This window comes from Enhydra lutris, unplaced genomic scaffold (genome assembly GCF_002288905.1).
Source record: "Enhydra lutris kenyoni isolate GAN:26980312 unplaced genomic scaffold, ASM228890v2 scaffoldscaffold59, whole genome shotgun sequence".
NCBI classification, from domain to species: domain Eukaryota; kingdom Metazoa; phylum Chordata; class Mammalia; order Carnivora; family Mustelidae; genus Enhydra; species Enhydra lutris.
The window spans coordinates 9,894,233-9,907,592 of NW_019154143.1; the positions used below are offsets into that span (position 1 = coordinate 9,894,233).

Below are 13,360 nucleotides of genomic sequence, written 5' to 3' on the forward strand. Positions count from 1 at the left end.
AGAACTTCCCACTGAAACGGGCACCACCATCCCCACTGCACTGCCACCACCCCTAGCCTCCCCTGGCATCCCGCACAACAGTGACTGTGTGATTATCTCACGGCTGCTTGCTGGCTCCCACTGCACAGGAAGGGCTATGAGCCGCCCTGCACCAACCACCTCGCGCCCACAGAGGCGAGTGCAGCACCAAGGGGGCAGCACTGCTAACCGGAACACACTGAGCCCTGTGCTGGGCTGCCCAGCACCCGGGCCTCTCCCACAAGTCCTGCTGGCTCTTGCTCAGGGCCACGTGCCCTGCAAGGGCCTGGCAATCAGGCTCTGTTGCCTTGGTCCACACATGTTCCTGATCTCCAAGACAGCGCTTTCATACCTTTCTTCTCTTTAAATTCCCAGTGCCTCCTTCCCCATCCCTTGTCAGGTTGCTTCCTACATCATTGAGAAAACAGAAGCCCCGGAAGAAAATTTCTCCAAGCTCCCACCCCCATGTCTACCCATCTACCTGTATTGGCCCAAATATCTCCTGCTTTCCCTCTTTCTCTGGGAACGAACTGTCCCGGTTGCTGGCCAAGGCAAACCCCTCCACCTGCATGTGGGTCCCAACCCCACTGTGTCCAGCATGGGACTGCAGCAAGCCTTCCCACTCTTTCCGTTTTCCTCATCTTCTTTTTGCTCTCCCTTCTGGGTCATTCCCACCACCAGGAGGACATACTGTTAAATCTGGCAATCCTTCATCAAATGAAGTATAGGCAAACCTTGCAAGCCAGCCACTCTACTCTGGGTAAACATCTCAGATAGAATCTTAGCCAGCTAAGGGGACTGTACAGGATGTTCCTAGCAATAATATTTTTGATGGGGGAGTTGGGGGCATCTCAGGGGTGCATCACAGGCAGGATTGGGGGGCACAACATGGAGGGTGCACGCCAGGGAGAACTGTGCAGTGGATTAAAGGGACACATAGCATCATAATGGAGGTTAAAAAATCAGTTGCCTACTTCAACTAAGAGGCAGACATTTCAGAGTGGATGAAAAAGCGAGAGACCCAACCATATGCTACTTACAAAAGGATACCCTTAAATCACAGATTTAATGTAAAATGTGCATGCAGATGCAAATTAGAAGAGTAGAATAGATAAGAAACCTGGTGTGGCTATATTACTAGTAGAAAAAGGAGACCTCAAGACAAAGGTTATGACTAGAGACAAAGAGGAATATTTTATAATGCTATAAGGATTAAATCATCAAGAAGACAGAGCAATACAAAACATATACATATACCTAATGACAACTTTAAAACAACTGAAGCAAAAAAACATTCAAAACTAAAGGGAGAAACAGATAAACCACAGTTACAGTTGAAGATCTTAACATGCTTTCCCAGTAAATGGTACAAGTAAAGAAATAAAAGATTTGAAAAACACTATCAACCAATTTGATCAAATTAATATTTATAGACCCCTACCCCCAACAACTATAGAATACATGTTTTGTGGTTCCCAACATGTATCAGATGTTGGACTATAGAGCAAAACTCTGACCACAATGGTATCAAAATCCCAAAAAACAAGATAGGTTAAAAAAAAAAATCCCAAATGCTTGGAAATAAAACACATACTTCTACCATACCCATAAGTCAGAGAAGGAAAGTCACAAGGACAGTCTTGAAATATTTTGCATTGAATGATAATAAAACCACAGCATATACCAAAATTTTCTGGTTGCAGGCAAAGCTACATTTAGAGGGAAATTTACAGCTTTAAGTTACTTTATTAGAAAGGAAGATAGGTATAGAGTCAATGATATAAACTTCTAGATCTAAGCTTTTCAGAATCCAGAAAGAAAGCAAATTAAGTTCAAAGTTATTAGAAGAAAGGAGATAATATAAAAGTAAGAGTGAAAATCAGCAAAAAGAGAAAATAGACAAACATAGAGGAAAAACCAATAAAGTTATTAGGAAACCCAATAAGCGAGCCACAGGCGAGGAACACATATGTGTGGTACATATATCCATGGTGTGTGAGCCTTACATCTTATACAAAAATTCACTCAAATTGGAGCACAGATTTAAACATAAGACATAAAGATACAAAACTTCTAGGAAAACACATACACACACACAGGAAGAAACTTATGGCTGGGTTTAAGCAAACAGTTCTTAGACACACCAAAAGCATGATCCATAAAAGAAAAATTGCTAAATTGCACTTTTTATTTTATTTTTGGGTAAACTGTACTTTTTAATAACAAAACTTTCACTCTGCAAGAGATATGAGAGATAAAAAGGTAAACTACAGACTGGAAGGAAATATTTGCAAATCACATATCTGACAAAGGATATCTAGATTATATGAAGAACTCTAAAACTCAATAGTAAGAAAACAACTCAAATTAGTAAGTGGGCAAAAACTTGGTCAGACCTTGACCTAGAGGACATACTGGTGGCAAATAAGCATATAAAAAGGTGTTTACCACCACTGCAATTGTGGAAATACAACCTAAACCCTCAAAGAAATGCTACTACACACCTCTCAGAATCACTTATCTAACAAATATTGACAATACCAAGGGCTGGTGAGGATCCGGAGTAACTGGAACCATTACACGTGGCTGGTGGGAAGGAAAATGGTACTGCCCATCTAGAAATCAGCTTGGCAGTTTCTCATAAACATATACTTACCATGTGACCCAGAATTCCTACTCCTGGGTATATTTACCCATATGAAATGAAACCTATCAGAGTTACGCAATAACGTTTCTGCAAATGTTTAGAGCAACTTCATTTACAATCACCCAAGGCAGGAAATAACCCGCATGTCCTTCAACCAGTGAAGGGGCAAACAGCAAGCCGGCAGAATACCAGTCAGCAGTAAAAATGACCGAACTATTGATACACGTAGCAACGGGGATGGACCTCAGATGCGCTAAGTGAACAAATCCGGACTATGCAATGGAGGACTCCACTTAAATGACGTTCTGGAAAAAGACAGAATTGCAGAAATCATAGGGAAAGACAACCTCTCTCACCGTAGCTGCAAGGGGTTGTGACACAGGGGATGTGCTGATGACAGAAAAGGCAGCAGGAAAGAATTTTTCATGTGATGGAACTGTTCTCTACCTTGACTGTGCCGGTGCTTACATTACTATGCATTTGCCCAAATTCATAGAACTGGACACTAAAAAGGGGAACTCTTTGTATGTAGATTAGAAACAAAAGAAACAGAAACTAGAGTAATTGCCTATAGGAGTAGAAGGGAGTAGAAATGGAGGGATAAAAGGGAAAAAATAAAGTAAGAGAGGGGTTTAAACGGGTCAAGACTGATAAAAAAAAAAAAAAAAGTGTCCCATAAACTAAAGAAGATGAATAATCCTCTGCCCCTAAGGGTCAAAAAAGAAAACAAAAACCCCAAACCTGTTGCTATTCCTTCCTCAGCCCTCCCCTCCCCTCCAGCTATTTCTTTCTTCTCCTCTTCTTTAACTCACTATCTTTACTTCCTCTCCTAGTCTCCCTTGAACTTACGCCTATGGGACATTGACCCCACCAGTCCACACAAGCTGCTTTTCAGAGAATGACCAGTGACCACCATATTGCTAGTCCAGTTTTCAGCTGTCATCTTGACTCCTAAACCATAAAAGGGCCATACAAGAATGAAATTTACAGTGACACCATGGATGGACCTTGAGGGCATTATGCTAAGTGAAATAAGTCAGGCATAGAAAGACAGATACGGTATGATCTCACTTACATGGGGAATCTAAAAAAAAGCCAAACTTAACAGACACAGAGAGTAGGCTGGTGGCTGCCAGGGCGGGGGGTGGGAGAAATGAGATGTTGGTCACAGGGTACAAACTTCTGGTTATAAAATGAGTAAGTCAAGGGGGTCTATGTACAGCATGTTGACCACAGTTAAGAATACTGTGTTGTGGGGCGCCTGGGTGGCTCAGTGGGTTAAAGCCTCTGCCTTCGGCTCAGGTCATGATCCCAGGGTCCTGGGATGGAGCCCCGCATCGGGCTCTCTGCTCAGCAGGGAGCCTGCTTCCCTTCCTCTCTCTCTGCCTATCTCTCTGCCTACTTATGATCTCCGTCAAATAAATAAATAAAATCTTAAAAAAAAAAAAAAAGAATACTGTGTTGTGTGCTGTATACTTGAAAGTTGCTAAAATAATGGATCTTAAATGTTCTCACTGACCCCCCGCAACAAAAGGGTAATTATGTGAGATGATGGATGCATTAATTAACCTTATTATAGTAGTCACTTCATACATTTATATAATTTGGGGGGGGTTGGCTTTTTTTTTTTAAGCTTTTATTTATTTATTTATTTATTTATTTGAAAGAGAGAGAGAGAGCATGCGCAAGCAGGGGGAGTAGCAGAGGGAGAGAATGGTAAGCAGACTGCATGCTTAGCACCGAGCCTGATGTGGGGCTTATCTCAGGATCTGAGATCATGACCTAAGCTGAAATCAAGAGTTGGACACTCAACACACTGAGCCACCCGGTGCCCCATACACTGTTATATGTCAGTTATATCTCCGTAAAGCCGGGAAAGCAAACAAAAAGTAAATTACATGCCCATTTCACTCTTGAATATAGATACAACCTTAAACAAAATGTTAGCCAACTGAATCCAACTGTACTAAAAAAAACACACCACAATCAAGGTTTTATCTGTAATATGGAAGGAAAATCACATGAAAACCTTAATACAGAAAAGGCATTTGATAAACATCCACATCTATTTATAATCAAACAAAAACTTGAAGCAGACTAGGACTGAAGGGAACTTTCTTAACTTGATGTAACTTATATTTGCAAGTTATATATTTATTTACAGAAAATATCAGGTTGAATGGCAAGGGCTCAGACACATTCCCTTTAAGATTTGGGACAAGCCAAGGTTGGTCACAAGCACCACTAATTGATATCCTGCCGTTGCTCTAAGGAAATTTCAAGAAAGAAAGAAATAATACACGAATTGGGAAGTATAGGATAAAACTAACATTCTTGTAGATATTTGGTCCCAACAGGGACCAAAAGAATCAATATACATGAGAGTTTAGTAAGGTTGCCAGATATAAGATTAATTTACAAAAATCAATAGCAATTTTCCACACCAGTAATAACCACCTAGAAAATATAATTAAAAATATAACATTCATGATTGCAATAAAAACTCAAACTATTTATTAGCCAAAACTCAAAGGACTTCTATATAGCAAGGTAATCTGAATAAATGAGACATTCCATTTAAGATAGGACCACATAGGGGTGCCTGGATGGCTCAGTGGGTTAAAGCCTCTGCCTTCGGCTCAGGTCATGATTCCACGGTTCTGGGATCGAGCCCCACATCAGGCTCTCCGCTCAGCGAGGAGCCTGCTTCCTCCTCTCTCTCTGCCTGCCTCTCTGCCTACTTGTGATCTCAGTCTGTCAATTAAATTTAAAAAAAAACTTAAAAAAAAAAGAGGACCACATAATATAAAGATGTCATCTCTTCCCAAAGTAACCCACAAATTCAACACAATCCCATTAAAAATCCAGTTGGGCTTTTTGAGGACCTTGATAAAATCACTCTGAAATGCATATGGAGGAACAAAAATCCACAAAAATCTAGAAAGAAGAGTACAGAGAGGATTTTTCCCATTAAATACTAATACATTTGCACAGTCACTGTAATAAAAGTGGTGTGGTTAGTGCAAGAACAGACAAACACACCAAAAGCACAAAAAGAGACTGAGGTAGAGCAGGAATGTCACAGAAGATTTGTGCAATGGTCAGATTGTTTAGTAGGTGGTTTTAGGAAAACTGGCTCAGCACAGAAATCCGGATCCCCTTCCCACACCACATGCAAAAGTGGGTTCCAGATGAACTAAAGATCCAAGTATGAAAGGTAAGCTATAGAGTTAAAATGTGAAAGAATCTTGCTAACCTAAGGGTGGGAAAAGATTTCTTAAAACTTCAAAAGTTCAAACCATAAAGGAAAAAAGAAAAATGGATGAATTTGATTACATCACACTTAAAGACTTCTGTTCAAAAAAAAGGGGGGGGGGGGCGCCTGGGTGGCTCAGTGGGTTAAGCTGCTGCCTTTGGCTCAGGTCATGATCTCAGGGTCCTGGGATCGGGTCCCGCATCGGGCTCTCTGCTCGGCAGGGAGCCTGCTTCCCTCTCTCTCTCTCTCTCTCTGCCTGCCTCTCTGTCTACTTGTGATCTCTGTCTGTCAAATAAACAAATAAAATCTAAAAAAACTAAAAAACAAAACAAAAAAAAACAACAAAAAAAACAAACAAAAAAAAAGGGCACCATGGTCATTTCAAGACACTCAGCAGAAGGGGAGAAGACAGTGTTTAAAACGGTCAAAAGAAGAACATCTAGATGAGATAATCATCAAAAAAGGAAACTGGAAAGATGAATAAATATGGGAAAGATGGCTCAACCTCACTATTAAACAGGAAAAGGCAAATTACATTAAGAACACAACAGCCAGATGGGCAGGAAATAATAAAATGCAATCAGGCTGCAGCACCCAGGTGGCTCAGTCGGTTAAGTGTCTGCCTTTGGCTCACTCATGACCCCGGGGTCCTGGGAAAGAGTCCTGCGTCAGGCTTCTTGCTCAGCAGGGAGCCTGCTTCTTCCTCTGCCTGCTGCTCCCCCTATTTGTGCTCTCTCTCTCTGTCAAATAAATAAATAAAATCTTAAAAAAGAAAGGGCGGGGGGAGAAGGTTGACCAAGGTTAAGTGCTGGCTAGGGAGAGAAGGGAGGTCCACAGTAATTTTTAAGCATCCTAGTGAGTGTGCATACTGGTACAGGTATGCACCGTGGGGAAGTATTTGCATTTCCATGCTAATGTCGCACATATTTGCATACCCGAGAGCCTGGTAACCCTATCCCAGGAACTGTGTGTTAAAGAAACAATGGCCAGGACATAGGCAGGAGAGCAGACACCCCAACTCTCTACAATAACAGTAGCTTGAATCAATCACGAGCCTGACAACAGAGCAGATAAACAGACTGTGGTGGGCCGTCCACTGCATGAAAGGTCCTACAGCAGTGAACAGACGGTAACACATATTTGTTACAAAATTCAAAACCAAGAATAACCAAACTATTTGTAGGGATACCCAAGAAATAAAATGGTAAATAAGAACAAAAATCTAGGAATGACAAGTGCAAACCTGGCCGGTGGTAAGTTCTGCAGCGTGGGAGAGAGGAGAAGCTCAGAGAGAGGCAGGCTAGTGATGTTCTAGTTCCGGGGGTGGGGAGGATCAGTTCACTGGCATTTATTATTCTATTTAATGCACAGATCAAATATATATTTGAATTTGCTAGAAGTTAATTAAAATGCTTAAAAGTAATTAGAGCGGTGCCTGGGTGGCTCAGTCATTTGAACATGAGACTCTTGATTTAGGCTTGGGTTGTGTCTCGGGATCCTAAGATCGAGCCCCAGGTGGGGCTCTGCACCTAGCACGGAGTCGGCTGAGGTTCTCTCCCTCTGCACCTGCTCGAGCTCTCTCTCTCTCTCAAATAAATAAATAAAATTTTTTAAATAAAAAAATAAAATGTCTTTTTAAAGAAGTAATTAGAGTACCCAGATCAAGAGAAAAAGAGAGCGAGAACACACCTCTGGTCTGGACAAAATAGGACACTTGGAAGAAAGGAAAAGGACAGCAGTCCCAAAAGAAATGGCCAAAGGACATCCATGGGCAAGTCAGAGGTGAGCAAACTGAAAAAGCTGAGGGGTACACGAAGAGGTGTTCAAAATCATTAGTATGGAAAACGCACCTGAGAACAGCAAGGAAAAATGTGACACTCATGAAATCGGCAAAGTCTGAAAGCTACTTTGAAAGTCAAGACTCAGCTGAGGGCTGCGGGCTACCTTCTCCCGAGGCTCCAGACTCTCTTCTCCGCTTGCCATCTGCACTCGGATGTCTAGGTGGTTCTCAAATGGAGCATTTCCAAACGGAGCTCCTGATCTTCCTCCCCAAACTGTTCTACCCACAGCCTTCCCCAGCTCCCGGGACGGCAACTCTGTCCTGTTGGGTGCTTCGGCCAAAACTCTGGGTGTAGACCTTCCTCCCAGCGCTCAACCCACAGGCATGGCCGGCCAGCTCTAACCCTCAACTCCCGCCTCTGACCCCTTCTCCCACTTTTGCGTCCCTCCTCGGGTCCACGTCTCCAGCATCTCTCCAGGCCTGAAGCTCGGCTTCTGCCCTGGGTCCTGTAGGTCTAGTTTTCAAACAGTGCTGGAGGAAGCTGCTGGAAGCATATCCTGTGTATTCTTCTGTTCAACAACCTCCCCTAAGCTCTGAATACAAAAATAACCAGTAAATCACCAATGAACGCACACCACCGCCACTGCCACTGCTGCCCCTCCCCAGCTCGGCTCTGACCTCATCTCCCAGTCTCTCCCTTTACTCCCACTGCTTCAGCCATTGCGATCCCCTGTACCCCGCAAGCCCACCAGGCAAAGTCCTTCTAGAGGACACTGCTTTTCCCTCAGAATTCACACCTCCTTTGTCTCCTCAAATGTCACCTTCTCACAGGTGCTGCCCCCACCATTCCTATGTATCCCCCATCTCTGTTCTACTTTCTTCCATTTGGCTATGACTCCCTGCCAGGTGCATATTTCTGTTTACCAGTGCTATGGACCAGAGCTGGGTCTCCCCAAAATTCACATGTTGAAGCCCTAAGCCAATGTGACTCTATTTGGAGATACAGCTTTGGACGTAATTAAGGTAAGATGGTATCTAGTAGGACAGGTGGCCTTGTAAGAAGAGGAAGAGAGATCTCACCCCCTCATCTCCACTCCCACCCCCCCCACCCACTTTCACCCCCTCTTCAGACATATGCACCAAGGAAAGGTCATAGAACTGTCTGGAGGTGTCTGGGGGGGGGCAGGGGACCTGGCTTCACCTTGACTCCCACAGCGTCCGGCTGGATCCTGGGCACCCACATGCTCTCAGGGGACACTGGAGACTTCTCCAGGCTCATCAATGAGAGAAATCCAAGGATTCATCCCTCAGGTTTGATTGGGCGGAGACACTGCCAGATCTCTTAGGAGCTGCCAACGGCCTCACACCCACCTGCTGCAATTACAGGCGGAACGGACAACTAATGGATCTAAATAGCCATTTGCTACAGTTTTCCTTAGAACACCGAGGAGCTGTGCTCTGCCAGACAGTGAAGTCAACCTGCTTCTGCCCTTTCCCTTCCACCTCTCCCTGGGCGCAGCCCTTCTCCTGGACCCCCGGAGACCGGTCCTGGACACTACTCACCCCTGCCCACTGATAACCAGGGGCTCAGCAACCAAGATTGAACCTCTCCATCAAACAAACATTTTGTGAAAGGAGGAAAAGAATGAGGCTTTAAAAATTTTGTTCTAAGGGTGCCTGGGTGGCTCAGTGGGTTAAAGCCTCTGCCTTCAGCTCAGGTCATAATCCCAGGATCCTGCATTGGGCTCTCTGCTCAGCAGGGGGCCTTCCCCGCCCCCCCCATTCTCTGCCTACTTGTTATCTCTCTCTCTCTCTCTGTCAAATAAATAAATAAAATCTTAAAAAAAAATTGTTCTTAAAAAAAAGTTGTCGTTGTAAAGCGGGAGGTCCCCGTGTTATACAGCAAGCTGACAAATCTCCAACGGGGCTCTCCTCCCAGGGAGCAGACCCCATGCCACACAGCCTCCTCTGGGCAGGACCCACCTGCAGGGGCTCGGAAAAGGTGGTGACAAATCTTTAATTCACTGAGCAAAGATGCACCAGGTCCTGGGTGAGGGCCATTTTTGGCCTACCGGCGAGGCAAGAGGGATTGGAGCCAGCCATTGTGGACAGCCCCTGATGGTCAGGGGACTCCTAGACCCGGAGGTCCCTCCGAGGAGCCCTGGGGACCACTGTGGAGCAAGACTCCCCTGCGAATGCCAGCAATGCATCTTCCGTCTGTCGGGGGAACTGGGCTTCCAAGTAAGACTCGGTTGGAGATTCCATAGCTAAGACACTTTGAAACCACCAGCTATGCAACAAGTAAGCACTGACTTGGGGAGGGAGCGGGTTTGGACCAAATCTCCCATCATAGAGCAGCATCAGGCTTCAGGCTCTAGGCCACCTCCCTGCCTTACAGGAGCCACCCACCTGAGCCACAGTTAGGTGACTTACCCTCCCCAAGCCTCAGCTCCCTCATCTCTAGGATGGGCCTGCTGCTGTGGAGGACAAAATCATGATACACACAAAGAGAGGAGGGGCCACCTCAAGGAGGGAAGAGCAGGGGTGGCGGGTCAGGGCGTACATACCTCCCTCTGGGTACTCCCCATTCTCCCCTTCACGCCTCTATCTCTTCACCCACCTCTACCCCCACTGTCACAGTTCAGCTTCTCTGTCCCCACTCCAGCTAGAGGGGTCCTCCCCTCAGAGGACATCTGCCCAGGGGTGTCCTAAAAGGAGGGCCAAGACCCTAAATTACTTGTGCTCCTGGTAGCTTCACATACCTGGCATACAAAGGGTGCCCAATAAGTGTGTGCCAGTGATGGCATGTAATTTACACTTCCTCAAAGCCTGCTGTTTGCCAAGCAGTGCTGAGCACACTCTGGGGCCACAAGTATATAGACACAGTCGCTGACCCTCTCGGAAAGTCCATATGGGGTGGGGATGGGGACACAGAAAATCTTAGAACGGCATCATAACACAACCCAAAGGGGCGGGGAGCCAGAGGGGTGAGGGAAAGTTCCCAGGGGAGATGGGCCTCCAATCCAATACCCCAATATAGATGAGGAAACAAAGCTCAGGTAAGAGGAGTGACTGGCCCAAGTTAATGACAGCATGTCAGTGACTGAGTCAGGCCTGAAAAGCAGCCGTCCCAGCCCCTGGCCACCTCACCCCAAGTGCTCCTTCCAGAACCAGGTTTCTCAGCCTCCCTATGGACATTTGGACCTGATCATTCTTTCTTTTGGGGGCAGTCGCCATTCATTGCCAGATGTTTGCCCTCTACCTGCGAGATGCCAGTAGCCCCCTCTCCCCAACTGTGATAGTCAAAAATGTCCCCAGACATTACCAAACGTCCATGAGAGAGCAAAACTGCCCTCCGTTGAGTTAACTCATCCAGAATCTAGGAAATCCAGGAAATCCGACTCGAGATAAGAGGCAGTGACCAAAGTCAAGTCCTAGGCCCAGATGTGGTGGACAAAAAGGTATGTGGTATCAGGGCTTGCAAACCGAGCACCAAGAATTTCCGGCCCATGGTCACTTTTTGCCGCTGTGCCCCACCCTGTGAGCCCCTTAGCCTTGAGTTCTGCTTTTCACTTTTCCAAAGTGCTTTAGTTCACCACACCTCTGTGAATTGCATAGGGGAATATAAGCTTTTATCCTCATTCTACAGCTGAGGCGATTCAGGCTCAAGAATGTTAAATGCACCAAAGTCAACTGGTAAGCTAGTGGCGGAACCCGGCCGGGATTTCCGCCCAGGGTCATCTGGAGGCAGAGAGGGACAGGAGACCCGGGGCAGACTAAGGGCTTTTTATGATCTGCATCTACTTCTAGAAGGCTGCATCCCTAGAACCCAGATCCATTAGTTCCTGACAATCCCAGGGGCATCGTAACTCTGGCGGCTCACGGATGGGAACTACAGAGGCTCAGGGAAGACAAGAGACACACAAGCGGATGCACGCACACTTGAGGGGAGCCAGGCGCCAGCCCTCTTCTCTCGGTGCCTGCTCCCATCCAGGCTGGGCTCCTGACAGCCCATCTGACAGTCCCTCAGACTCTTCCAGGCACTTAAAGGACAGGACCCCCAACAATAGGCAACATGTGGAACTTAGAAGTCCCTCCCTCTGAGGCAGGAGGGGAGGCCTGTTTGAGTGAGAGAATGTTTCCAACCATGAATCAGTCCTGTTACTACGAGTCATCACTCTATTGCTAATTGTTGGTGATGCGAATGGTCCACAAAGTTTGCGCGTTTATTACATGCCAAGAATGGTGCCAGAGGCCTTAAAGCCCCAGTGGCTAGTTAGTTACATGTCTGCTACAGCCCACTTTACAGGTAACAAAACTGAGGCCAGGAAAGGTTAAGGGAGCTTTACAGCCAGCACGTGTGGGTGACAGGACCCCAGCGAAGACCTGGGTGACACAGGGTCCACACTTCTCCCACTGCCTCAATGCATCGGAACTCCTAAGGGGCACGAAAGGGCAACTGTAGCAGGAAAGGGAAACTCACTATAGCCTGAAGTGAGTTTTTTAGTAGGCTGAAGAAAGCCTCTGTAGTCCAGTGCACACTATCCACCTTGTAAAGAAATCCCATATCCTTAAAAGTCACAAAGACAAATTTCACAGGCCCAGACTTGGGAGGGGCTTGGGCTCAGTTCGGAAGGTTCTGCAGAACCAAGCAGAATGAGACCACTGGTGCTCCTGGCTCCTTGGCGGCCCAGGAGGGTCCTGGAAACAGGGAAGATCAATGTGGCGGGTAGGGGGGGCATGGTTTGCCTAAGCACCAACACCCCGCACACCCTCCCCAGACTCCAGATGGCAAAGGACAGGGCATGTGGGACAGCCCCATGCCCTGCAGGAGGCAAAGGTCCTCAGGGCTACAGCAGTGCAGGATGCTCCCCCCACCCCCATCCCAAGCAAATGCATTTCCCACTAAATCCCCTGTCATAGATTCCCTACCGGGCTCAGCATCCAGACAAGTGCAGGCCCAGCTTGGGCAATTTTCCTCTGCACATAAAATTTAAAGCTTTTGGTGGCATCTCTCAGAAACACCTTGATCACATCTCTTCTCTCTGGGCCCCATGGACTTGCCTAGGAAAGGTGTGATGGAGCCTGACGGCTTCTTAGGGGCACATAGCCATGGACTTCAGGTAAAGAGTCAGCTTGAGGTTCTGAAGGCAAAATGGAGGAAGGGCCTTGCTTCCAGGCCCTGTGCCCCTTCCTGTCCCTTTGTAGGGGTTTGAGGCACATCTTCAGGCTGGAGGGGCTGCCACGCAGTTCAGAAGCAAAGACAAAGTCTGCCTTCCTTGCCTGCCTGGACCTCTGGGTTTCAGTTCCAAGAGCTGGAGCCTGGCAAGGTCAGCAGAGTGCTGCGGCAGGAAGATGTCCATCCTCCCCCGAGAGGACAGCAAGGGAGCATAGGTAACAAGAACAGGACAGGCTGGCCCCCTTCCCTGCAGTACAGAGGCATGGGGCTGCAAACTCCTCTTCCAACAGGGAGGACGGGAAGTTACAGCCCTGGGAGGTCAAGGTCCCCTTCAGAATGGGTGTGCCCTAGAGGGGCTCCTCCTCCTAACCTGCCCAGAAGTCTCAAGGAGGTATGGAAGGTTGGGGAGCAGCTCGGAGGACACCTCTCAGGGGTCCCAGGGAGGCTGTCCACTGTCTGATTGAAGGGTAGGTATATCTC

At 46.7% G+C, this 13,360-nt stretch overlaps 1 protein-coding gene across 2 annotated transcripts in view; it reads right to left on the reverse strand.

Moving 5' to 3' along the window:
• Positions 1–13,360, reverse strand: part of LOC111158445 (potassium voltage-gated channel interacting protein 3) — an 80,958-nt gene that overhangs the window by 11,340 nt on the left and 56,258 nt on the right. The gene's annotated exons all lie outside the window — the stretch shown is intronic.